The sequence below is a fragment of the Camelus ferus genome, chromosome 2 (genome assembly GCF_009834535.1).
Source record: "Camelus ferus isolate YT-003-E chromosome 2, BCGSAC_Cfer_1.0, whole genome shotgun sequence".
NCBI classification, from domain to species: domain Eukaryota; kingdom Metazoa; phylum Chordata; class Mammalia; order Artiodactyla; family Camelidae; genus Camelus; species Camelus ferus.
The window spans coordinates 96,472,149-96,500,078 of NC_045697.1; the positions used below are offsets into that span (position 1 = coordinate 96,472,149).

The 27,930-nt window shown below is 34.5% G+C and overlaps 1 long non-coding RNA gene across 2 annotated transcripts in view; it reads right to left on the reverse strand.

Annotated features, from left to right (window-relative positions):
* Positions 1 to 2,450: 2,450 nt before the first annotated feature.
* LOC116658538 overlaps positions 2,451 to 27,930 on the reverse strand; it is a 160,113-nt gene continuing 134,633 nt past the window's right edge. For both annotated transcript variants that reach the window (XR_004313805.1, XR_004313804.1), the window contains exon 4: positions 2,451 to 2,887. This is a non-coding gene — a long non-coding RNA (uncharacterized LOC116658538). The remainder of the gene's footprint in view (positions 2,888 to 27,930) is intronic.

Consider the following 27,930-nt stretch of genomic DNA (forward strand, 5'->3'; position numbering starts at 1 on the left):
GTATTACTTCAAGAACTCTTTCCTAACTAGCAAGACAATAATGAATTCCTAGGCTCTATGAGCTTATAACTTTATAAAATTTTTATTCATAGAACTTTCACAGTCTACTACAGTGCATCATATTTATGAGAGAATGGTCTGTATCTGTTATTTTCTGACTGTTTTACTCCCAGTGACTAACAGTTCCTGACACATAGTAGGGACTACTATGTAGTAACTACTGTTTCTAGAATCAGTCAATAAGGAGTCATAAATTATTTGCTATGGGGGGACTAAATACTTTATTATATGTAGTTTATATTATCCAGTAAAATGCAACACACAATTCAGCCCTGAATACCGATAAAATGTTCTATGTCATTCTTATATAAGGGACACACAGGGCATACTTATATAAAGGACAGAAGGGATAATAGGAAAAGTTTTCCATTATGTTTGACAAAACAATTAAATATTTTCTTTAATGGAAACTTGTAGATACTGAAAATGTAATATTAATTCAACTGAGTAAAAGTATTTCTACAGAGAACTAAGATGCTTTTTGTTGTTGTTCTTACAAAACTTAAATTTAGTAACAGAAATTAGAACACCAGTTCCAAATGCTAAAATGTCAGTCATCTGAAGTAGAACAAATTAAATCTCCCAGGATTAGGAAAGGGATTTGTTTCAGGATCTTGGATATAGCTAAGCCTGTAAGAGATACTAACTTGTTCTAGGTCTATGGATTGGGAAATATCAAGAATAAATAACCAGATAATTAGTTACAGATTCTTTCAATGTCTTAAGTGAGGTTCATGAAAGTCTTAATTATGAATAATTCACAGTTAGATCCTTTGATGCATGTCTGAAATGCAAATGTTTTGGTTGTTTATTTAAAATAATCCATTTAGATACCAGATGTTCTGGTGACAGAGTAAATAATTCTGTTCTAAAATTTAGAAACTCACATCTATTCCTACCTAGTTTGAAAGATAGCCTCAAGAGGGTAAGCCAGAGAGGTGTCTATGACCTAAGATGAATTATGATATTTATAAAGGGCTTAGAAGTATGCCTGACACATAGCAGCTGATGTATAATGGTAATTATAGTTATACTTGCAACCAAAAAATTATTCCTGTAGGAAATGTACATTTGTTTATTTATTATATCCCCATTAAAAATCTGGAATTTAGGCTTATAAGTATACATCTGGACACATCTGTATACTCCGAACAGATTTATTTTGAAATTGAAAAATGTTCATTGAATAATTATACAGTATTCTACAACTTGTGCTGATAAAAGGATTAACCTTTTATTATTACTCAAAACATAAATAATTAAATCTATGAATGAAGTCTGACAGTTATTTACATATAAGAAGCTAAACTTCTGAAAAATACATTCATTACTTCAGGGCTTGAATTATCTTAAAGAATTTAATTCGAGCAAATGTTTTAAGCTTCTCTTATATTCACTATGTAATAGGAATAGTTGAGGAATGGAAAAAAATGATCCAGTTGGATCTTTATTCTCAAGAAAATTTAGTCTATTTAGAAGAGAAAGTCACTTATACAGCAATGATAATCAGAAGTGCCACAAATATTGGTACTTGGAGGTGGGAAAGAAACAGAATTCAGCTGAATAAATGTAAAGATCTAATTGGCTTTATTCAATGATTCATTAATTAAGCAGCATCCCATCTAGCAGAAAGAAAGGAGCTCCAAGGAGCTGTACAAATGGAAGGCTTTTATAGGCAGAAGAGGGTGGGGAAAGGGAGTTTCTCACAAGGAACGTCTTGTTTCAGGCGGGGTACACATGGGGTCTACCAATGAATTATTTCACTAGTGATGACCAGATAATTCCAAATTGACTAGTTAAAGGTCGCATTCCTGGGATAGCCTGAAACTGCAGTTAAATTAGGTTCTGACTTGCTGACATGGGGCTTAGTACAAAGTGACTCTGTGGGGGCCTACTGTTTGTTAACAAAGGAAACACTTCTGTACAAAATAAATGAGACAGATTTTTGTGTATAGTATTTAAACAGTGTCTCTTAAGGATGTTCTTTGTGGGATTTTGCTGTTTTCCTTTTGCTTTAGGGACCATTAAGCAATTTATTGATTGTTCAGGTTATTGAGGGAGCTCATGGTATCTCTGCAATGATCAACTGATACTTAGATTAGCCAAGCTAGTTTTCAAGGGATGCTTAGGATCTCTCATCTCTGCATCTCCTAATTGCCTATCATTGTTCCCTATGTAGGCATCCTTTTGTAATGAGGTAAGGATACTTCGTATGATCACTGGATTAGTAAACATTTACTGAAAAATTAATTTATTTATAACTTTGTTTAAGCATTAGTAAATGTCATGTCTACATTTAAAAAACTTAAAGCATGACATATAATAGTTAAATCCTTTCAGAACATACACCATGGAAAGCAAATTATGCACATCTTTAGTAAAAATTTAACTTTTTTCCTGTGTAATGTAGTCAGATTTTCCTTCTTTTCTGAGTATCCTGTATTCTCACATATTTGTGATGGGCATATGTCTAGACGAGAAAGAAAATGAGGTAGGTGCCCTTAGAACATGCTGGATTCAGGGAGGAGAACCAAAGAGCTATCCTTTTTTTGACATAGGTTTTGTGAGTAACGCACAGTGGGAGACACAACATGGTGCAGCTGAAGTTGTTTATTCAGTGTTTCATCTGATGATACTGTTGGTCTCTGACCCTATCCTCGACAAATGTTAACATTTAGCTAGTATGCCGGTGGTGTTAGAAATATATTTTTCTGTCGAATTCTCATTTATTCTTCACATCCAGATCTAAGGTGTGGGAACAGATGTATAGAAAAAAAAAAAAAAAAGGTGAGGTCTTCATTCCCTGCACAGAGGAGACCATTATTCCCTTGAAAGAAAAAAAAAAAAAATCAAGTTACATTTAGTAATGGTTTTAACATTTTTAAATATTATGTTTTACTTTTCTCAAGAACTTGACAGTATTGTTTTACTATAAATACACCCCATGACTTAGTCACTTTCTGGAAAGAAGTTCTTTCATTCAAAGCCACATCCAAATACAGGCTCTTCAAAGTAAAAGTAATGGGAAAGTCTCATTCTTCTTGGTCATGCCCCTTGGTGTTATTCCCTAAATGGAATTTGAAACAGCTGTCAAGAAATCTAGTTAGCTAGAGGAAAGAATGTGAATAAAAAGCTAAATCATAATGTAATGAATAAAAGGGTTTCACCAGGCTTGTGGTCATCTGTGGCAACAGATAAATTATATTTAAATATTATCAACAGTATTTCACGAGTACCTGCCTCTAACAGTTGCTGTAAATGAGCCTAAATGGCTTTATGTGCATGCAGAAATGAACAAAGCCTCACCTGTTTCACTGGGGAGAAGGAACAAAGGCACTCAATTAGACTGTTCATGTTGCCAGCACCAGCAGCTTCAAGGTGTCCAGTCTGGCCTTATCTTAAAAGGCTGTTGGACTCCAGCAGTGCAGCATTTCAAGACAAATGGTCTCACCTGGGTTTCTTGAAATGGCACCTTTCTAAGCTGTACAAATATGGAGGTGAAGGGGCTGATAGCTAACAATCTAATTATCTGGTATTCTAGAAACCTGTTAGGTGTAACCTTTTATATTGCTCAATTTCTATTGTAAACTCACCGTGAGAGATGAGATGTATGTTAGAATTACTCAGACCCTAGATTTTAGTGAAGGTGCATGGAAAACTGATAAATTTAATTTCTGTATCACGCGCTAGCCACTTCCATTTCACATGAATGACTTATCCTTAACATATTCTTATTTTAAAAAGTAAACATCTTTCAGTAGCTCAGGAAACTGAAATTATTGAATGTTTTCCCTTAGAACAAGATAGACAAATTGATACAGGTGAATACCATGAATACTTTTATCCTTCTTTTCTGGATAGAACAGATTTATAAAACCAGAACAAGGAGTGAATGAAACTGAGTGATTTGTTTTGGGAATATAATAAACAAGATTCTGGAATCCAAGCTTTTCATGCTCAGCTTGCCAGAGATTCCCCTAGTTCTTGTGTTCTTTAAATAATCATGTATAAGAGTCATCTTGAGAGCTTGCCCTGTCCTGAAAGATTCTCATTTAGTAATTGCATAGTTGGGGATAAAGTAGGTAAATTTTTTTATCAGGCAACTCAGGTGATTCTTTTACCACCAGAGATCTGTAGACTTGGAGAAAGACTCCTCTAGGTACTGTGGGCTTGGTACTGAGTTGAATAGATTCTCAGAAAAGCACACTTAATGTCAGTGTTTTCTAAGGATATTAAATATCATCCTGTATATCAAATCAAATGTCAAGAAGAGCAAAAGACTTGCTAATGAAGCAATAGCCCTTCTCTTCCTCATTCTTTTATTCTGCCATGTTGTTTTCTCTTGAGTCACACAGTCCTCAAATGCAGTTTACGTTAGATAACAAGGTGGAGACTGCGCATCGTCCCCAGTATCCACTGAACCTTTATTCTTTGATAGAGTAACCCAGGATTTTATCTTGGCTTGGGTTGCCTAGAACAAAGACACTACTTCCCAACACCCATGCACAGGTTGAAGACTTGTGACTAAATATTGTCCAAATGGCTGTAAGGAGATATGTTTTTACAACTTTTTAAAAATTCCTTGAAAAAGAAGGCACAGATTTTTTTTTTATTTTCTCCTTCCTACTTTCAGTTAGATGGACAAAGTTAGGATAGCTGGAACTTGAAGGAAATCAGAATGTCACCCTAAAATATGCCTTTTTGACATGAAAATTATTGTGAGCTAAAGACACTTGAAGAAAAAAACCCCTCAGGTGCAAAAAGAGTGCTCTGACCTTCCTCTTTCACTTCCTGGAAGCAGGAGATAAGACCCCCATGGAAGATGTCTTCCATATATCAGAAGGAAAGCAACATTCTTATCAAGGACCTTGAGACCCAGAGAATTCTATACAAACAGACTTTGTTAAAATAATTCGTTAACATCCTTAGATTCTTCATTAGATTACTCACTTTTCTACAACTGACTTTTTAATTAAACCTAATACAAAAGCAAGCAGGTTTTGCTGTTTCTTTGGGTCTTTATTCTGTATGCGGGTTCACCTGTCAAGTAAGACATACTAAAGTTGTAAGTTTTTTCCTCTTGTTGATCTGTCTTATATCAACAGAATTCTTAGACCCAGCTGAAAAAAAAAATCCTAAGAAGTAACATTTGGGCTCAAATTTGCACTCAAGTGGCCATCTTTCTCTGAGTAGAGCTGCAGGTAGAGGATGCACTAGATGTCAGCCTTCTTGAAGACAGTTTCTGAACATTTTTATCTTTTCACTGCTTTATCTTTAAAGACTATATAACAGTTCATGAAACAGAGCAGAGTCAATCAATATTCAAATGAGTGGATTTTTCAGATCATATTTCAATTAAATACTACTTTTTAACTTTGAAAAGTAAATCAGTCCTTGATTTTTACTTTAGTCACTGAAAGAATGACAGTGTACTGCCACAACTGAAATTCTTTTGGAAATACGCCATGTAGGGAAATTCTTTGCTATTTATGGCTGTCAATTCTGCAATTAGACTGAGGTTGTGAACATAATTATACAGCTATTTGCTAGCATATTAACTGGTAACTATATGGTAGATGGAGGTTATGATTTGGGAAAAAGCTTACAACTACTAAAATGAGAATTCTAGCTGTCCCTTCACTAGTTTATAAGTGATTCATATCTATATCCAAGCTAAAGGCAGGGGTAGGGGGAGAAGAAATTCATTTAGTATTATATTGTGCCACTAATAATTGACATAGTAGATAAAATAAAATAGGCATTTTATCCTTGGCAATTAAATTTCATGCCTCTGCTGTGGGAGGCTCCATTTTCCCAGCTGTTAAATACAGGGACTTTTTCCAAAATCTGACAGCAACTTCTTTAATTAGATTAAAAAATCTTGTGAGATAGTGCCAAAATTTTAACTATTTATTCACATTTAATCATTTTCTGTACTCTAAAAACTACTGGTTACTCATATGCAATAGTGGAGACTGCATAAATCTTGATAATAGATTTCATTTGCAAGAATATAGTTAACGGGAAAAAATGCAATTAATGTACTTTGCAGTGTTTCAGAAAACAGGAGATGAAAACATAACATGTTGTAAATTGTTCTCTCCCTTTTCCCCTTACCTAGATGTTTTTCCTTTGTTGGAAACATTTTGCTATTTAAGCTAGTAATTTCTTTAAAAAGTGTTTAAAAAGGAATAATCATATAAGATATTGAATATAGTTCCCTGTGCTATATATTCAATATCTTGTAGTAACCTATAATGAAAAAGAATATGAAAAGGAATATAGGTATGTATATGTATGACTGAACTATTATGCTTTTCACCAGAAATTGGCACAACATTGTAAACTACACTTCAATTTTAAAAAATGGATAATCATAGACTATCATAGGTCATGCTATAATATGGGTTATGGATTATCCTATTTAAGATTTTATATTTGGAGTTATTTGAAATAAAATATGAAGAATAAGAAGGCAGGCTAAATTTATTATACAAAATTAATTTTGCTTTTCTTAAAAAATAAAGATTGCAACGCATATAAATGATTGATAGCTACTTTAGAAATTCATTTTCTAAGAAATTGACATTTTTTTGGATTGCTTTTCTCCTTTTGCAGTTTAGTGCATTTGTGACTATTTCCCACAAATCCATGGAACCTTTTCTTCCTAGGTTTTCATAGTAGCATATTATCCTGGTTCTCCACTATCTCAAAGGCCATTCTCTATTTTCTTCAAGAACTTCTTGTTTCTCTCATTTCCTAATTATGAGAGGCACAGCATCCTCCTATACACTGCTGACTTCATTTCTGTCTTTAAGAATAACTACAAACTTAGATCACAAAATATTACATTGCCCTCAAATTTCAGTATGAGTTTTCTTCTGCCTTGGTCATTTGTACCAGAATAGAAGCTAGAATCATCCAAACATGGAAAATATCCAAATGTGGAACTAACTTTCCTCTCCCATCTTCTAAGTCAGCTTGTTTCCATCTTGCCTATTTCCTTTTATTCCACTATTATTTCTTAAAAGTGCCTTGATATAAACATTTCATGACCATGTATGTATACTTACCTTTGTCACCATCATCATCCAGTCATTAACAGTTCTGTTTATTATAATCTTAAATTTTAAAATTTCAACCTCAAGTAAATGTAGCAATGAAAAGTTACTACCCTCCTTCCTTTCTCTCATCTCATATATTTAATTATTTTCTGGAAAATTTGCATTTGTATTTGAAGACTGCATGAATACCAAATTACTTGCTCAAGGCATAAATTATTATAATTGACCTTAAATTGAAATGTTACATAAGTTACGTTGAATTTTCAGAGTTGTCTGATATAGCTCTGTAATTTACAAATAAAATACCAAGTAAACTATTTGAAAATAAACTATTTGGAAAATAGAGGGAAAATGTAATTAATTCTATACATTTTGAATTAGACTGATAATGCATTCCTTGTATTATGCACATTTGAACAGATTTATGTGTTAATTTAGTTAATATGGTTGTCTTTATAATAATATAAGAACATAATGTGACAGCATAATTATTTTCCATTTTACTTTTATCATGAGCTACACCACCTAAAAAATAACTAGCATAGGCTACATATTTTTAGGGTAAGATTGTCATGGAATACAATACTATTTTATATATATAAAAATGTCAATGGCTATCTTTCAGCTTTCATGTCATTCTTTCTCCCATATTCCTCACTATTTTCTACCATTGCCTGAAAAACTGCCCATTGAAAGGGCACAGGAAAATTGGGTAAATGCTAGTCTACGTATAGTAGAATGGGAAGGCCTGGAAGGCAGGTGGACACTTAGCAAGAGCTACTAGGTATCAGATCAACACAAAGGTTCGGACTTCATCTTAATACGTTGCTTAGAATCCATCAAAATAGCTTTGTCTTGATTTCAAAAATAAGTTTTAAAATCCTAGTGAAATTCATTTTCTGAAAGATTGCCATTACATTGACTAAGACATGGCAATCAAAGTACATTATTGTAGTTGTTAATGATAGCACAGGAATATAGTCAACAGATCAATGCACACTAGAATCTGCACAGAGAGAAACACAAATATTGCTGGATAGTTATTTGGAAAAGTAACTTTTTGAACTAGAACTGTTAACCCACGCTGATCAAATGTGGCTGTTCAGACAGGCATTCCCTAAGCACACTACGTTAAATTAAACAAGGAGGCCTTTAGCGTGATGTGGCTTTAATGCCTTTGTAGCCTCCATAAGCAAAATAAAACCTAAGCCTGTAAATGCTTCAAGGTTAAGAAACCCAAATCTAAGGACAACCAATCACAATAGTCAACTCGGCTTTCTCCAAACTGCAACAGCTTAAGTTATAGCCAGTCAAATAATGTCCTTGCTTTGCTTTGGCCGTTTTTCTATCGTCTTTCCCTGAGCTCCTGCCAGGTGGAGCACTCCTTACCATTTCCAGTTTGGCACTACCCAATTTGAATCAGTTTTTCTCAAAAAAAAAAAAAAAAAAAAAAAAAATTGAAATTTTTAACAAGCCTCGGTTGATCTTTTAACATATCTAAGTGTGCCTGTCACTTTTTACACTACTTAAGTTTTTTCACAGCAACTTATCACCTGAAATATTATGTACTTATTTGTTGTCTATCATCATATCAAGAATGAGGAGTGAATGTGGAAACTTGGCCCCTTCATCTCTGTATCTCTAAAAGTAGAAGTAAGGGTTCTATAAATGTTTTTGATTAAAGTAAGGAATATTTCTCATATTTTATGTCTGTCACAAAATTGAATTACTGCTGTTAATGTCATTTAACTTAAAGTTACATTTTTAAAAGATTAAAATCTATATCATCCACCTCATTGCATCTCACTTGAAGGTTAAGTAGGGCGATATGAAAATAGATAACTGTCAAATACAAAGGGCAATGTAACATAGCAAAATTTGCAGAAAAGTAAGCATAAAAGATAATTTTAAAACAAACCTATTTTGCTATATCATTCTAAGTTGTTGAAGACAGTATGGTCTAGATTAGGAAGTGAGTCTGAACCCAGTTAGCATATCATAATCCTTCTGAGAATATTTATAATATTTATTCTGATGCATGGGCCACACTTTTAGGAATTCTTGCTTAATTGGCATAGGATAGGAACTGGGGCTCAGTAGTTTTGAAAAGCTCCCCAGAATGATTCTCACTGAATGCTCCCAACACCCTATTGTTCTTCTAGCTCTGTTTCTAAAATAACATTTTAAATTCTAACTTTCCAAAACTTTCTTCTTTCTTTGTACTTCACATTGCATATGCCATTATTTCCTTTCACATTTTAAGATTGTTATTTCCTCATAACAAAGCAATACAGCAAACAAAATTGTTTTAAATTATGCTTTTTTGAAATGAAAGATTGATTACCTTTAAATGTGAGATTTTGGTAGTCCCAACATTTATAAAATACTTAAAACTAGGTTATTTTTATTCAAAATATTTCTACTGAATATTTGATGGGACATTTATGTGTTACGTGTAAATTCTGGTTGATTTATTTTTGGGTAGTCTGACAAAACATTATTGAAATAATCTTATTACAATTCAGCACTTGGCTATGACAGCATAAATATTGGTTTGACCATTTTCAGTAAACTGATGAGCTAGCAATCAGTTCAGATGAAAATACTAAACAAATAGATAAATATTTTGCCATAAATATCTTAATAATAAAAGAAGGCACTGAATATACTGTCTCTAGGCCCCTGACATTTTGCACAGCAGAGGCAAAAACTTAAAATATTACTACTTAGGGTACAACCTGTGAATACTGGGCTCCCTATTAGTATAACAGAACATGTGAGAACTGTGCCTCAACAGGACGAAATTGGATAATGGTGCTGCTTTCTTCAATTTTCCTGCTTTAGGCAGTAGAGTCTTGATGACACAGTTGAATAGTTTACCTGGTCTAGGAGAGTATGTAACAATTTCTTTAGAAGACTTCTCTAATTTGTGCTTTATAAAAATATGGGAAAGAATTTTCTTCCAAACTGATAGATGTTGCCTTCGTGCGTGTGTTTGCACAAGTGTGTGTGTGCACGCGCACGCGTGTGTAGTACAGCACTTAATCCATGCAGTTGAAGGTAATTGTAACAGGCCAGTCTAAATCCTCCTCTCAGAAAGCTGTTCTGCTTTTAGCCCCCATATCTGTTTTGAGCTTCAATCACAGATGGTTGCTCTAATTCGGGCCAGTAAAATAGACCAATTAATGCTGTTCACGCTCTCTCACCTGAGTCCCTGGATGACCGTTTTCTCTAACAATGCCAAGACTCTGATTACATTGTAGTGGGAAGAACTACTTTAAATCCAAGTAGAGAAGCTTTCCGACTGTTCACACGCCATAGGAACCTTGACATTTCCTATGAAATGCCATTAAGTAGACCCCTGCAGCAGTGATTCCTCATGCTACAAGACTGGCCTGTCTGGCCATTATAATCTTAAAGCTTTATATATTCACTTACTTCTATAAGAGTAAGAAAATTAATTTTTTTTTCAGTTTTCTCAGTATCTAAAAGGCCTAAGCGATCCTATAAAGTGCTTAATTAATGAAATTTTTAAAATCTCCTAATCGTGAATTTTGATTTTTTCAAACCAATCTTTTAACTTTTAAAAAGTCACATTTTAAATAGCTTTATTTAGGTACAATTTGCATACAATGAAAGTCACTTGCTTTAAAAGGATATGTATAATTCAGTGACTTTTAATAAATTTAGTATTGTGCAACCAGTACTACAATCCATTTTAAAATATTTTCATCATTTAAAAAGATCCTTTGAGCCTGTTTGAAGTTATTTTTTGTTCTTACTTCAGCTACAGCCAACTACTAACCTATTTTACGTATCCAGAGATTTACCTTTTCGTATAAATGCAGTCGTACAAAATGTAGTATTTTGTGTTGAGCTTCTTTCATAAACATTATGCTTTTAAAGTTTGTCTGTGGGGTAGATGTGCTTTGTTTCTCCTTATTGCTGAATAGTATTTCCTTGTCTGGATATACCACATTTGTTTATCTGTTCAGTAGGTGGACATTTGAGTTATTTCTAATATTTTTATTTTTACAGATACTGCTAAAATTGTTCCCATAAAGATATTTGTGTGGTCGTATATTTCCATTGCTTTTAGATGGAGCCTAAAAATGGGATTGGTTTGTTGTATAGTGAATGTGTATATATCTTGTTAAGAAACTGAAAAACTCTTTTCCAAAGTGGCTGCGTCATATTATATTCTCACTTGCAAAGTATGAAGTTTCCAGGGCTATCCTGCTGTAGGAACCACATGGAGAACATGTTAAGTGTCCCAATCAGCTGACCCAGTTAACTGCCAGACATGTGTGTGGCTACCTTAGATCATGCAGCACAAGTCAATTCATCAGATGGCGGCAGCTGCAAGCAAGATGAGCAAAAAAACTTCCAAGCTGAGCCCAGTCCAAATTAGAGTATCATGAATAGATAAATGCATACAAATCTAGTGTTAAATACCATTATGTCACATACAGTCTTCCTTGTGGCTAACTTACCAAAAGGATATTGGATCTTATGAAATTTTAGTTTTATGATGAGTAGCAAGTTCTGTTCCTAACAAACATTTCTGCTTTTGGACTATTGGTTTTTTCACTGGAAACTGTTAATCAGTGCTATTGCTAATTGAAATATGAGGGGCATGGAAAGGAGCACAGTCTTTTGCCAGCAGTGTCCTGCTGGCTCTGCCAGTGGGGGTCCCCAGCACAGTGTCAGAGGGCTGGAGCAAGGACAACTCTATTCTACTTCTCAGCCCTTCTCTGGGTGCCGTGCTGGGCTCCTGCACCGCCTTGGTTCACGCCTGCAGTGACAGCAAGAGAAACCGTGATGCTCTTGCAGCAGCCAAGAGCATCGGAGATGCAGATGGCTGGGCCTCCTGAGACAGCAGTAAGGCCTTCTTTCCTGTATCTTCTGGTCTTTGGATAAGACTGCCCTGGGCCCTTTCTTAACCTGTCTGTCTTTTCTGACAGTTTTGTCACCCAACTCATGGCATTAAATTTCTGTGAATGAAATGTCAAGTGAGTTCATAGGGTTCTGGGTTCTCCTGACCAGTTCCTGGCAGATACTTTGTAAATGTCCCCTGAAAATCCAGTTTGAGGAAAGTTCCCTGTCTGACCTTGATGGTAGAGACATGCTTTCTGAACACAGCTGTTTTAATATAATTTTTGGCAACATTGTACAGACTCATAATCTGACAAATTTGTTGAACAGAAACCCACCTGGGGTTTCTGGGGAGAGTAATATATTAGATTGATATATTAGATATGTTAGAAGGAAGTGCTCCCCTGGCTTCAACTTCTACCCAGTTATCCCATTTCTAGAACAACATGAGTTCCTTTTGTTTTTAACTCAAATAATGATAAAGTGTTATGGTGGGAACAAAACAAATAGCTATGCATTTTCTCAGTGTTTCAAATTCTCTACCTAAATAGAGAACTTTTCAGAACTTTCAAATCTCCTCCACTTGCCTATTTCACTCGTTCCCTCAAAACCTACTCAGTCACTTTTCATCAGGGAAGTCTTCCTTCCCTGACCTTTCTGATTAGGTGTACACTCCCACCGAAACATTGCACAGAACCGTGGGTCTCCTCTTTCTACTAGATGTGATGTAATTTTGTAGTTATTTGTATTATTATTGGATCCAAAGCTGTTCCCACAACTTCCCTGTAAGTTTCACAACTACAAGGCCCATCATTTTGGTCATTTTTGTTACTCCTGTTCTCACCATGAAATCCTCTCAGCTAATTGTCAGTTTGAATTCTAGCTCTATTTTCTGTTTATTCTTTCCACCTTGGGAAGTTATTCCATCTCTGTGCTTCTGTATCCTAATTCACTGAATAGCTATGTTACTTTATGCAGTATATATAATTTTGCTAAGTCTCAATTTAGTCCTTTATTAGCAATGTAACATTGGGCAGAATTTAAATCCTCTTTAGTTGTCATTGTAATAAGAATGAGATACAGCGCACAACATCCTAAATCAACTATACTTCAATTTTAAAAAAAGAATAGGATTACAGTATTATTTGGAGGATAAAAATGCATATGAAGTGCTTATCATAGTGCCTTGTACTTGTTAAGTACTCAGTAAGGTTACATTTTTCTTTTTTTAATGGAGATAATAATCTAATATGATTGCTGTAATAATTACATTTTATATAATATCCTTTATGTAATTTACATTACCTACAACAGGTGAACAATGCATTAAAATTGTTGTAGTTTGTGTAATAGGAGCAGTCTTTATTGTAGGGGACTGTCTATTGTTAGGTAGAAATTCATTCATTGGAGAGGATGTCAGACAAAACTCTATTTCTGGTTTTGCCACTAAGCATCACCAATTAGCAATGGAGTAATTGTGACAGTGGCATTAATTATAACAATAAAAACTGTTTATGGAATGTCCACCTCGTGCAAAAGACTGTCGAAAGTAACTCCAAGTGGTGAGTTAACTAGACAAGATACTGAGTTCATAGCAGACCACATACTAATATTTTAGCCTTGGAAAATATTTAACCACGCCTAAGACTCTTTTCCTTCACTAATAAAATGAGATAATAGCAATACTTGTGGCATTAGGTAGTTATGAAATGAAAGAGGTAATTTACACTTAGTTTCCAGCATAGTGTTTGACCTATTGTAGACCCTCAGTGTGTGTTAGTACTTGCTGTTGGCTCTGGCATGTTTCTGTATCACACCTGACTTGAGAGCATCCTAAGGTTCTTCCCCCACTTGACCTATGTAACCACCTTCTCCACACTTCTCTGGGATGTACGCTTTCACCTAAAGGTAATTTTTTTTCATTGCCCTCTTAACATGTCATCCAATTTCCATGTAAGTCTTCCTGCACGGAGGTACAGAGGCTTTGGCCGCCTCTGGTGCTGCATGAAAAAGATCCACGAAGGGGCAGTGGCCCTCCTTCCAGTCTGATTCTTTCCCATGTCCTTCTGCCCAGTGCTCAGATCAGTTCCATCTTCTGAAGTAAGCCTCTCTGTCTATGTCAACCTATTTTGATACATAGCTCATTGCCTTGGGATTTTAAAAATAAGTATAGGGTCTGGTCTGTACAAGATTGTTAGCAAATTTAACTTAAAGAGAGCGATTTTGCCAAAGCCTTTTTTTCTTATCAAATGTGTCCTGAAAATTGTGATATTTTTCCCAGTAAAATATCTATGAAAACTTGTGCTCACTGTGACCATCATAGCCTCCAAATATTAACTCTTTGACTGGAGTTTATTTTAACTTATAAAATATTTACATTTGTGCATCTTTCTGCATCTTGCAAGTGGAAGTTCCCCTGAACTGTGTAAATAGCCTGGCTCAATCCTCTGACTATGCAGCTGATCGGGAAATTAAGAATTAAAGGAACTGCAGTGAGAGTTACAACGTCCACTTTAAGTCCAAGCTAACACAGGGTTTGCTGCCAGGCACAGGTAGAATGAAAAAAAAAAAAAAAAAATACCCCCTTTCGCCTGATTTTCCTCAGGCTGATTTAGTTTTCTTACCAACTTTTGAAGTCTGGAGAAGCATACATCAGTGAAAACTCCTTCATCAAGTAAAGAACAGAATGAAAAGTGGAATTCTATTGCTACATTTAAATAGAGTATCATCTTGTTATAATAATGAGAAATTTTCATAGACGAGGCCTCATCTCTGTGAGCAGCAAACTCATCTGTTTGATTTGAAAATATCATTCTTTCTAATGGGAAAGATTTGAACAAGGTAATTTTAGGCAACAAGACACTTTAGCTATCTTTGTCTAAATTTAAATGTAAATGAAAGCTCAGCAATCACTCCTTTCAATCCAGCCTTTTTCATTGTTATTAATCTATTTTGTCAACAGTGTTTTATAGACTAAATCAGTGGTGCTTTTTAAAAATAATATTGTTAAGTAAAGGGTCTATTTTATTTCTTATCTCTCTGATTACATAATGCAAGCCACTTTTGAAAGCTTAACAGAAAATAACAAAGGCTTGTCTAGGCCAAGATAGGGGAACTAATTCAATTATAATAAAAAGGATTTAAGCCCACGCCATAAGAGTTCTTGCTTTTATTATTTTTCAAGCCTTCTGGAGATTAAAATCAGAAGACTTTAATGCCGGATTACAGACACAGCTAGTAATCTTAGAAAACTTGTCAATTCAATAATGTTCATATGAATTAGAATGTTTTAGTAAATATCATTAAAACATTAAAAGTCTAACCTCTGGCAAATGAAAACTGGCAAAGTCTAGTGGATCCGTAAAAAGAAAATATTTTGCAAATCACATTATTTAGACAAATGCAGCTGTTGTACCAGAAATTAAAGTCTATGTGAAAATAAATATTTTGGTCTTCAGAAAACAAATGATCAGTTGCAGAAATCTCTCCTCTGCTACACTGCTTCTAGTAGTCTTATACCTCAAAGTCCACTATAACCCAGCAACCAACTGAACAATAGCAAACTGCTACTCTTCAACCAAGAACAGGTTGAGGTTATTGATTTAGAAAAGTTTAAATAGAAATAGCGGGATGCTTACCATTGTTGTTACAAGTATGCCTCTGGTTATGTCACGATTCTGTCCAAAACCTTACAGTTGCCATTACTAACATGACCATAGTCAGACACCTTTGTAAAAAATAATGTGATATAAAGTAGGATTGTCTTTTTTTTTACCTGTTTTTTTCCCCAGGAAAAGCATGTATAGGGCATGGGAAAGCTTGCAGGGAAGTGAGACTGACCTCTCCACCCTTGTGAGGTTTTATTTGCTCTGGTGCTTCGAGAGGAAAGGAGCAGAGAATACGTTGAAAGATCCTGGCTTGTGCCTTCCGGACATTTTAGGGATGCAAAAGACTCGGAAAAGTCTGACTTCCCTGTGAAAATTCCAAAGGCACAACAATGGCTTTAGCTGCCTCTGATGTCTGGATGAAGAAAGAGGCATGGAGGAGCCAGCTACACTCACCGAGGTGCTGGGGAAAGGGCTCAGTCCTGCTGATCATGCGTGGACCTAACAGAAAGAGGCTAGGACTCAATTCCTTTTGGAAAGAACTGTGGTCAAGAGGCTAGATTGGAAGGGCAAAGTTACCTAGACAGAAAGATTCAGCATGGGTGGGCCCCTGGGAAGTCCAGGACTGATAGAGTTATAAGTTGCTAGTTAGTGGAGATGTGACCTAAACAGGAAAAGGCAGAGGAGAGATGAGCGAAGTCCTTAGAGAACACTCACATGAAATAACTGAATGTAAGTGGGGTAATTCAGCATCATCAACCATGTAAGGACATGTCCGACTATCCATCTATCCTCTCATATTCAAAATCCTAGAGAAGCAAGAAGTACACAGAAAGGTGGGGTTTGGGGGAGAAGAGAAGTCAGAATTATGGAGCAAGAGTAAAACAAATACAAAAGACAGCTGACTAATAAAAAATAAAAAAATCACTGGACCATATTTACGCCCCCTCCCCCCCCTTTCTCATTGCAGGCTTTTGAGATTATGGAAATAAGGCAGAAGTTCTAGTTTGCATCAGACAGTATGGTGTGTTTAGATTTGACCACATTCCATTGTTCGGAAAAGAAAAACAAAAAACCTGAAGTAATTAGACTATCTAATAAGAAATGAAAGTGCCTTGGGATTTTTTTGATAAATCTCCAGGACAGAGTGGTTAAAAGGAGGTGCTTTAAAGAATGCAATTGCTTTTTCCTTCATATCCTACAAGTCTAGTTTGTTCACTAAAATAGTTACCTGGAATTCTTTTGATTTTGACATTCTGAAGTAAGTGTGCCCTTCACTAAGTCTCAAACTATGTATGCATCTTCTGATAGTATGCCACACTGTAAGAAAAAAAAAAAGTTTTGATGGGTGTTTAGCCCATAACTGGCCCTCAATGGATACTACTTATTACTCTATATTTCAGTTACAGTACCCATAGTGTGTGTGTGTTTCAATAAATATTTGGAATATAAATTAATTTTGAAATGGATAACATGGTATGTGCTCATATATAAAGATTGTGTAGATTAGATCATTTCTTCCCTGCTGGTAGGCAACACTGGATATATACCAGATACATGTGTGTGTACATGCATCACATACATACATAGATACATATGCACACATATATACATACCTGTATGAATGCCTGTGTATATGTATGTGTGTATATATACATATATAGGTGTGTGTATGTAGTCTCTTTGACTGTTTTATTCATTTATTTATCAAATACAGACTCAATGTAGTGTATAATTTCTCGATGTCTAAGTTTTCATTTTGCAGAAACCTTGTGATAATCTGTGGCTCTTTTAGCTTCCATATGCATATTAGAATTAGTTGGCCAAGCACAATAATAACAATGAATCAGTTATTTCCCCAAGGATCTCTGGTTCCTTTTAGTGGAGAATACATATACAAACCAAGCAAAGGGATGCTTAATACTACTGGGGTGTCATTGCACCAAAGCTTTCTCAGTGTACAGAGCTTGGAAACATGAAATTTGTGTAGACACATACATGTGCATCCTTTTCTATTTTAATCTCAGTCTGTATATTGATCAAAACCTCTGAGTTCAGAGTATCTCAAACACCACAGGGTGCACTTAAGCCATCGCCCCCACCCCCTTCTTTATTTGTAACTACTTTCCCTGACAGGTTCTCTGACAGTAAAAAACTGGATTTCATTATCTACAATATATTTACTGATTTGCCCAGTCTGAGAATACCAATAAAGCAGTGTCAGAATTGTTATCCTAAAACTCTGTGAAAAACAAATCTACTAAATAGAGTACAAAACTGGCAGATAATTATTTTTCCTTTAGTATTTTTTACTTATAGTATATTCAATATTATATATATTCAACGCCTTCTTACATCTCTTCCTTTCTTACATGAAAGGCAGACTACTAAGGATATTCTTTTGCACAAAAATGCATTTTCAACCAAATTACCTGAAATAGAGAAAGTCGAATGCAGCAGAGTTTGAGTCTGGCAGTTTTAAAGTAACGCATAATTTTTAAACTCTAAAACTTCAAATTAAAGATGTTAAACATCAAAGTTAGGGTTTGTTAGGGGTCTGGTTTTTATTCTCATTGTTTGGTGTGGTAGAGGACTATTTGATTAAATTAACCATGGAAATCACAAAGTTATGCTTTTCCAGGATGGAGAAGACATCTTATAGGCAGCATATAAGGAAAATACTAGTTTGAAAATGTATATCTAACCTTTACATTACAATTATTAACTGTTTAATAGGTGATTAAAAAGAATTTAAGGTACCCATTGGACATGTTGATAGGGAAAGCACTTGTTCTGCGGTACTTGCAGTAGACTACACAATTCATGCTAAATCATTGTGTTGATGCAGCTATTCTAGGGGAAAATTAAAGTCCTAATAGTAATACAGAATGGAATATGGAAGTCGAACCCACCAAAACTTAGCAAATATTTTCATGCATTTTACATAAGGATTTCCATCTTCCAGAATTCTTTTTCAATGTTTATTTATAAACCACCATCTCTATGCCAATATTTTCCTATAAATATATAAATGTATTAATAAAAGAAAGAAGGAGATGAGAAAACCATTTCATTATTTTCTGCAAAACAAAACAAAACAAATACCAGTTTGGTATAATACCACTTCTAGTCAATTCATTCTTAGGTTTTATGAAACTGACTAAAGTCTCACAGCGAATGGAGGTGTTTTCTTTCTAAAAATATGACTTTCTCTAGGGACCTCTCTTATCCTTTCACAAAGCGTTTCTCCACGTTTGCACCACACGCACTCCAGTCACTAAAAATCTACATTATGCATGCTCTGCAGTTTGATCCCAAATTGGATCTACCTATATCACTGAAGTAACATGAATATATTTAGTTTTTCACCTGAAATGAAAAGTTGTCAGATCAGTTCTTCCTCTCTGATTCTGCCTTTGACTGTGGCATTATTACAAACTGCCCTGAGGCATATCTTTTCTTTTAATGCGATGTCTCAAATGCAAACGTTCAGCGGTAGTTATTGTTCAACGTTACATAACCAAAAAGAAATGCCACCTAGTTATTAAACTGTCAGAACAGTTAAAGTGAATACATTGTAACAAACTTCATCCTATATAAAGTCATAGCCACTGTCAGCTTCTTCAGAAGAGACCTCATGAAGTGCATGGAGGGAAGTAAAGACCAAAACTGAGTAGAAATTTCCTGTCTTCAGAGATTTTTAACTATGTCATGAAAAGTAACCGTATCTCTGGTTCCACAAAATTAGTAAGGATGTAGAATTTCCTTTGTACTGACCATTCTTTTATTACTTAATATTTGACTTAAGGCGATATTTCCAACTATTAAAATATAGTTCCTTGTAGGGTAGCTCTCTTAACATTCAGTCACCATCTGATACTGAATTTCAATTTGAAGTCACCCCAGATACTTACTTGTGAATACTTTGGATTTAGCTTCACATACCTCAGAGAAGCTTATTTTTTATATAAAAGAAATATTACAATGCTCTCTTTTATTACCTCTGCGACCACATAATTGAGCCATATCATCTTTAATTATATGACAAGTTGTTTTATAGGTTGTGTAAAAATGTAAGCTTTCATCACATTTCCTCTTAAGACAAAGATAGCAAAAGGTTTCATGTATTAGCTCAAACGGAATTTTAGTGAGTTAAATTAATATAACGTGCTATTGACCTTACATTGCAAACCAAACAGAATAGTAGATACTATAAAAGGAAAAACTTTGAGATGTTTATAAAATCCTAAATTAATGTTGCAAATTACATGGCTGTCCAAATCAAAAGCGGCATGGCATCGAGTGACCGAAACGACTATTCTTTCAGAAATAAATAGGGAGAAGTATAAAACTGGGCTTCCCACGGCAAACTATCTTGCAGAGTCTTGGAGCCACCTCCTATACTTTGGATGCAGAACAACCAATGGAGATTTGTCAGCAGGTGCTAGAGTAACAGATGTATTTTCACTCCCCCTAACCATCTGAGGGGACCACCGAAGTTGAGAATTGAATTTCAGTTCCAACTAATATATTTCAACTATTCTAATCAATCTATCACCAATAATCTCAGCTAATTTCTACAATAGGTTCTAGTCTTTATTTCTGCCAAACAAGAGAACTGTGGATCTCAAACTGTCATTTGCTTATCAGAAGCAACAGGTAGTAATACTCATTGCTTGCACTAGTTGGTGAGATATTAACAGCCCATAGTTTTCTTAGTACAGAATGACTTGATTGACAATGGTTCTTATCCTCTTATCCTGCAAAGTTATTTTAATAATGGGACAATATTTGGCAGGTTTCTGTTACATAATCGACTTCTAGATATAAAAGCAGGTTGTTGAACATGTCAGTCTGCATGTATAACTATTTTATGTGTTATCATCAAGTAATAATTCTATTAAGATATAATCTAAAAAGTAAAATTGCACTTTGATATTTTCACATGGATGTATAATTCCTTCCATTCTTTGCTTATGATTGGGAAGGAACCTAGACTATCTACACTTCAGAATGAGGGGGAACGAGTAAGCCTTTAGTACTTCCCTAATCCTGATTTTCTGACTTAAAATAAAAATGGCTCATATAGATGAAAGAGAATGCCAGACAAAACACAAAATATCAAGAGGGAGGTGTATCTGAAACTTCCTTCTAAATAGCATGTACTATTGCATACCCTTCCAGGGAGTAACTTAGTGTACACTTGTTAGTGAGAAGCTGTTACTACACTAGTCTACTCAACACATAGTAGCTCTTAACTTCATTGTCACAGACCAGATGTGCTTGTACCCCCACAACCAGAAAAAATGGGTCAGGGGAGAAAATTAAACATCAAAAGTGGATTCAGTTGTTTTTTAGTTTTGTTTTTGTTATTTCATTGCCATGTTCCTCTGGTAATAAACAGGATGTTCAGTTTTCTCTTTTCTTTATGTATATTTTCTTACATATATTATCCCTAAATGAAATCTCATTTAGGGAAAATGCAACAAATTGGTTTTTTTGAAGATTGTTTCCATTGCTTAGCACAAATAATATTTGTGAGGTGGTGCTCCAGGGAATGAAGGAGACAGAGGATTTTGACTGGGTGGAAACTTTCAGCACCTCATTGAGAGAAATTTTGTGTTAGACAGATACCTTTATGTGTTCCAAAGTATGAGAGGAGTTGTCAACGGATAAAAGGTCAAGTAGATTTAGGAATCTCTCAGTTATTAAGTAAACAAGTTTCTATCATTGACATCTTCTTAGAGCTTTAAATAAACAAATTTGAGCACAAATGAGAGGACAGCAAGACAAAAAATGTAGAGAAACAAATGAGGAATGTTCTATAAGTGAAGTGAAATGATAAGGTCAGGATTTAAATCTGTTGAACAGCAGATTACCTTGGATGAAAGTCTTAATTTCTCTAACCCTATTGCCTAATTAATTAAAAAACCCCAAAATTTATACCTACCTTTCAGGGGTTTTGTGAGATTTATCAAAATATTAGAAAAATAGTAAATATAATTTGCAAGTATTAATAATAACAATAAACCTAATCTTCCATGTATATTATTAAACTTAATACTAGCAAAAAAAAAATCTGTAGATAGATATTGTTTTCTACTCTAATAGAATCTTTAGGAAGGTAAACATAATTTTTCTTTTTATTTTTTCCATTGGTATATCCTAGTGTCTAAAAGTATATATGAGTCGGAACTCAGTAATTTTCTTAATGAAGTGAATGACAAAGTGAGAAAACACTATTAAATTCGACGCGGTTTGATTCCAGAATCTCTGATCTCATTCACAGTATGTTGTAGATTTCAGCAAAAAGTGCAGTTATTTTTGTTTTTGTTTTTATTTTTCCTTTGAGGATGTACAGCTTTTAAAATCAGAAATTTTACACAACTAAACAAATGCATTTTATTCTGCTTCTGTGAAATTCTTATATTTAGTCATTTATTTATCAAACATTTATTAAATGATGACTACGTATGATATACTGAGCTAGAAACTGAAAACTATACAGAAATGAAAGACAAAGTTCCTGCTTTCAGCCCTGGTATAAAGGAAAAGAGCAGCATGTAAACAATTACTTATTATCATAGTTCAAGTGCTCATTTATTGTTTGCTGGATACACTGTATTCTTAGCACTGCACTATGAACTGATGAGGTAATGAGGAAGAACAGCTAAATATTTTGATGTGGTTTATTAAAAAAAAAGAGCAGAAAACTTTGAGAAAAGAAAAGCACATAATTAAAAGATCATAAGCAGCAAGTTCAAAAAATGGGTTGATCATTTCTGAAACCACCTGTATGCGGAGCATGAAAAGAAGATAGAAAGCTGCTTGTGCCTACGATTACTGATCATCTGTGAAGTGCATGGCATGTAGTGAGACCTTAAAAATACTGTTTTAATCAGTGAATGAATGGATGCTATAAATAATTACTTTTAAGGAGCTGGAAGTGGAAGGGATTTAGTTTGGGAAAATATTTTTTAATCTTCATTTTGCATCTTTTTTAATTTGGGAAAAAAAGGTTACTTCCAAAAGCCATTATCAGTTAATGGTTCTACAATTATTGGAATGTTATAATCAGAATAATTAATCCTGAGTTGACCAAATTTGATATAAAATGGTGTATAATATGTGCATTCCCTTTTCTAAAAACAAAACAAAACAAAAACTTCAGGAATACTTGTGGTAGGTCACACTGTAGGCCACCAAAAAAGTCTCAATAAATTTAAAAGGATGAAAATTACGTCAAGCATTTTTCTGACCACAATGGTATGAAACTAAAAATCAATTACAGAAAGAAAAACAGGAAAAGAACAAACACTTGGAGACTGAACAACGTGCTACTAAAAAATCCAGTAGGTCAATGAAGAAATCAAAGAGGAAAGCAGACAATACCTTGAAACAAAAGAAAATGGAAACACAGAACTCCAAAGTCTATAGGATGCAGCAAAAAGCAGTTCTAAGAAGGAAGTTTACAGCAATACAGGCCTTCCTCAAGAAAGAAGAAAAATCTTAAATAACAACTTAATCTATCACCTAAAGGAATTAGAAAAGTGGAAAGAAAAAAAAAAAAACCCAAACGTCAGCAGAAAGAAGGAAATAATGAAGACTAGAATAAATATAAATTCAATTAAAGTCAAAAATAACAAAAGATCAATAAAACCAAGAGCTGGTTTTTTGAAAGGATAAACAAAATTGATAAACATTTAGCCAGGCTCACAGGAAGAAAAGAGAGAGGACCCAAATGAACAAAATAAGAAATGAGAGAGGAGAAATAACAACTGTTATCACAGAAATACAAAAAATCATGAGACCACTGTGAACAGTTATATGCCAACAAATTGAACAACTTGGAAGAAATGAATAAATTTCTAGAAACATACCGTCTGCCATGACTGAACCAAGAAGAAACAGACTCTTTGAACTGACTGATCACTCATAGTGAAATTGAATTAAAAAACAAACAAACAAACAAACAAAACTCCCAGCAAATGAAAGTCCAGGATTGGAGGGCTTCAAGGGGGAATTCTACCAAACATATAAAGAAGAACTAATTCCTATCCTTTTCAAACTATTCTAAAAAATTGAAGAGAACAGAACAATCCTAAATTCATTCGATAAGGGCACCATTACCCTAATACCAAAAACCAGTCAAAGACACTACAAAAACAAAATTACAGGCCAATATATTTGAATATACATGCAGAGATCTTCAACAAACTATTAGTAAACTGAATCCAACAATTGGCCAAAAACCATGATCTAGTTGGATTTATTCCAGGAACACAAGGTTGGTTCAACATTCACAAATCAGTCAATGTGATACACTTCATTAACCAAATGGAGGATAAAAATCACACGATCATCTCATTTTCCACAGAAAAGGCACTTGACAAAACTCCGTATTCGTTCATGATTAAAAACTATCATCAAAGTGAGTATAGAGGGAACATATCTCAACTTAATAAAGGCCGCTTACGACAAACTCACAGCCAAAAAATACTCAATGGTGAAAAGCTAAAAGCCTTCCCACTAAATTTAGGAAAAAGACAAAAATGTATTAGTCTTGGCTCACAACAACAATCACAACTGAAAAACAAAGCAGCTCAGCTATAGCAATCTGCAGTTCTACTAAGTCTGTTTTTACCCTTGATCTCTTATTTGATTCATCACTTTTCCTGGTGTTTATACCAATGTGCCTTTTCTTAAACTCATATCTGTTTTTCAAATGGCTCATTAGACAGATGTTTCTAAGATTACATTGACATTTTCCTAAATAATGCCTGTTTGCTAAAATTTCAAGTTTTATTACCACAGGTGTTCTTCTTTAGGTTTATAAAAATTTTTTATTGAGGTATAGTTGATTTACAATATTACATTAGTTTCAGGTATACAGCATAGTGATTCAGTAGTTTTTACAGTTTATACTCCATTAAAAACTATTATAAGGTAACAGCTATAATTCCTTGTTCTAAAGAATATATCCTTCTTGCTTATCTATTTTATACATAGTAGCTTGTACCTCATTAGTGCCATACCCTTAATTTGTATACACACACACATATATATATAATAGACTATTACTTGGCCATAAAAAAGAATGAAATTCTGCCATTTGCAGCAAAGTGGACAGATCTAGAGAATATTATGTATACTTAGTGAAATAAGTCAGACAGAAAAAGGCAAATACTGTATGATATCACTTATGGGTGAATCTAAAAAATAATATAAACAAATATATATGCAAAACAGAAACAGACTCACAGGATACAGAAAATAAACTAGAGGTACCAGAGGGGAGTGGTGGGGCAAGTTAGGGGTATTATCATCATAGATTTTAGACGACTAAAATCATATATAAATTACAGAGAAACAAAATAAGATTGTAAGAGGGACTCCAAGGAGCAATTGTAAAGTTAACTGAATATTTGGTGGATTGCAATGATGACCTTATTTCCTTATATCTGCCCTTTGTCATGCTGTGCTGCAGTTTCTCATGGTAAGATAGAGTTTTTATCCCTAAGTATTGTGTTTGTGGTACCCTTTGTTTGTCTTAGATAAGTGATTGAGGCAAAAATGATGGTGTGCCAGTTCTAAGCCCAGGCTTCAAGGATTGTATGGTTCCCATTTGTACTCTTATGCATCCACCTTCACTATGATAATAGGATTGGGGGTGGGTAGCCAGGTAGAAGATGGGTGACAGGAGAACAGAATCTGAGGCCAGCCTATATCAACCAACAGATCGCTGATCTCAAGACATGTGAGCAAGTGCAGCCAAGATCATCAGCGCCTTGCCTATCTATTTGACTTCAGACACAAGAGCCGTAAACTCTCACTGCCATATGCCACTGAGCAGCACAACGGTGGTAATAGTTAACTGAAATGACATTAATAAAAAAGAATCAGATTATGCTACTCCAAAGACTCCATCTACAACAGGCAGGCTTTTGAACATATGCTCTTGCATCTTCTGCAATATTTTAGAGACTCTACATATACTGTTGGACCATATTGTCTAAGAAGTCCTCACCCAGAACAACATACATGGATATATATCAATAGTGTTTGTTTCTCTCATTCCCCCTGTTTTAATGTATCCAAATGAACAAATTTGGTGTATAGGTGTGCCATTTATGACATGTATATATCAGAGATCGAATTCTTCAGAGAAAATGAATCACACACATATGCACACATGTATGTATGTCTGAAATACACTAATATTCTTATCATTTCCAAAGAATGTCATTTATTTTCAAAATATGTCCCTTTAGCTTGTGCCAGTGTTTTACACTAATTTGGACAACTTTATGACCTTTTTTTTTTGCCTTTTGAAATCTTACTTATACTACATTCATTTTACATTAAACTCCTCAGTTGAGTGTTGTTTAGCAACTATGTACTTCTGAAGTGTACAAGATTTAACAATTTAGATGTCTAGTATCCTTTAAGTTCTTAGCTCATTAAGAGAATGACTAAATCTTTTTCTTTATACTCCCTTTGCTCTCCTCCTTGGCCGTCTTTCTGTCCCCTAGCATAGGAATGAACCAATACACTCAGTAAATATAATAAGTGTGTTAACGTTAGTTTATTCTTGAAAGTTAATTTGGTACATAATTTGAGAAACTTATGTCTTGGATTTTATTGTTTCCAGGCAGTTTAAGCTCATCATGTCGTTGATTCAAAGTTAATGATGCCAATGCATTTGGCTTCTGTATTAATTTCCTAGGGCTGCTATTACAAGGTAATACCAACTGGGGGGCTTAAAATATCAAAATTTATGGTTTCACAGTTCTGGCAGCTAGAAGTCTGAAATCAAGGTGTCAGCAGAGCCATGCTCCCTCTGAGACTCTGGGTAGAATTGTTCCTTGCCTCTTCCTAGCCTCTGGTTGTGACCAGCAATCCTTTGTATTCAGTAGCTTCCAGCTGCATCTCTCCAGTCTCTGCCTCTGTCATCAGACTGTGTTCCTCTCCCTTCTTCCAAGTAGACCAGTTACATTGGATTAGGGACCACCCTAATGACCTCATTCTAATTTGACTACATCTGCAAAGACCCTATTTCCAAGTTTAGTTACATTCAGAGGTCCAGGATTTAAGATTGTAACTTCTCATTTTGGAGGACATTTTTTCAACCCATGACAGCCCCTAAGTTCCAGTTGATGTTTGCCCAGCCTTATATGCAGAATCATTAAGAACAAAAATAAGTATTGAAACTCTAGAGAGTAAGCTTGTTCTTCTGAAGTATAATGTTAGACATTTTTTCCTGTCAGGCTATAGTAAGGCCCACCTAGAAAATCAGCGATGATATTTGCAAACAAGAGGAACTATTAACCATTAATGACGTTAAAAGGAAAGGGTATTAAAGATGGAGGTTTTTCACATACAGCAGAAAAACCATCAACAATGTATGGATGGTTTGACAAGCAGCCAAATGTCCACAGCAGTTATTAGCTAAAAAATCATAATCTACTAATTGCCTAGATTTGTCCATGTGTACCTGTCAATCAAATCTTATAGACAGACACCTCTATAGGAACATCAACAATCTTAGATAACCAATCTTAGCAATCATACAAACGAGTTACATACAAATAGTGCTCAGCTATTAAGAATAAAAGTAACATAATACTCATTTTGTGACTCATCAGTTGAATAACTTGACACATGAGCGTAACTTATGCAGATTAGAAAATGATGCTTCATTACCAATTCAAAAACATATAATTTTAATAGAATTCTTCAGATATTGTTAGTGAAGTAATCAACGACTATTGGAATTAAATTGGTATCCTGAATGGTCTAGCCTTCCATAACATTTTTAATACATGATTTAAGATATGTGATGTATAAGACTAGTCTCACTTAGTAAAGTCATATAAAGACATATAGGGTGCACTGAAGTACATGTGTTGATTTTAAAGGGTTGTAAGCCATCACCTTTATAAGAAAAATTTAATTAAGAAATAAGGTAGTGGGTAGTGATATGACCATAACAATATCAATGTATTTGCTATCCCCATCGTTAAGGTTTCTTGATGACTTTTTAAAAATTAGGTATTTATTTTATTGAAGTATTGTTGATTTACAGTATTGTATTAGTTTCAAGTGTACATCATAGTGATTTAGTTTTTCTTTACAGTTTATACTTAAAAGTTATTATAATAGCTATAATACCCTGTGCTAAAGACTATATTCTTCTTGCTTATCTAATTTATACAGAGTAGTTTGTACCTCTTCATCCCCTACCCCTAACTTGCCCCACCCACTTTCCCACTCCCCTGTGGTAACCAATAGTTTGTTTTCTCTATGATTCTGTTTCTGTTTTGTAT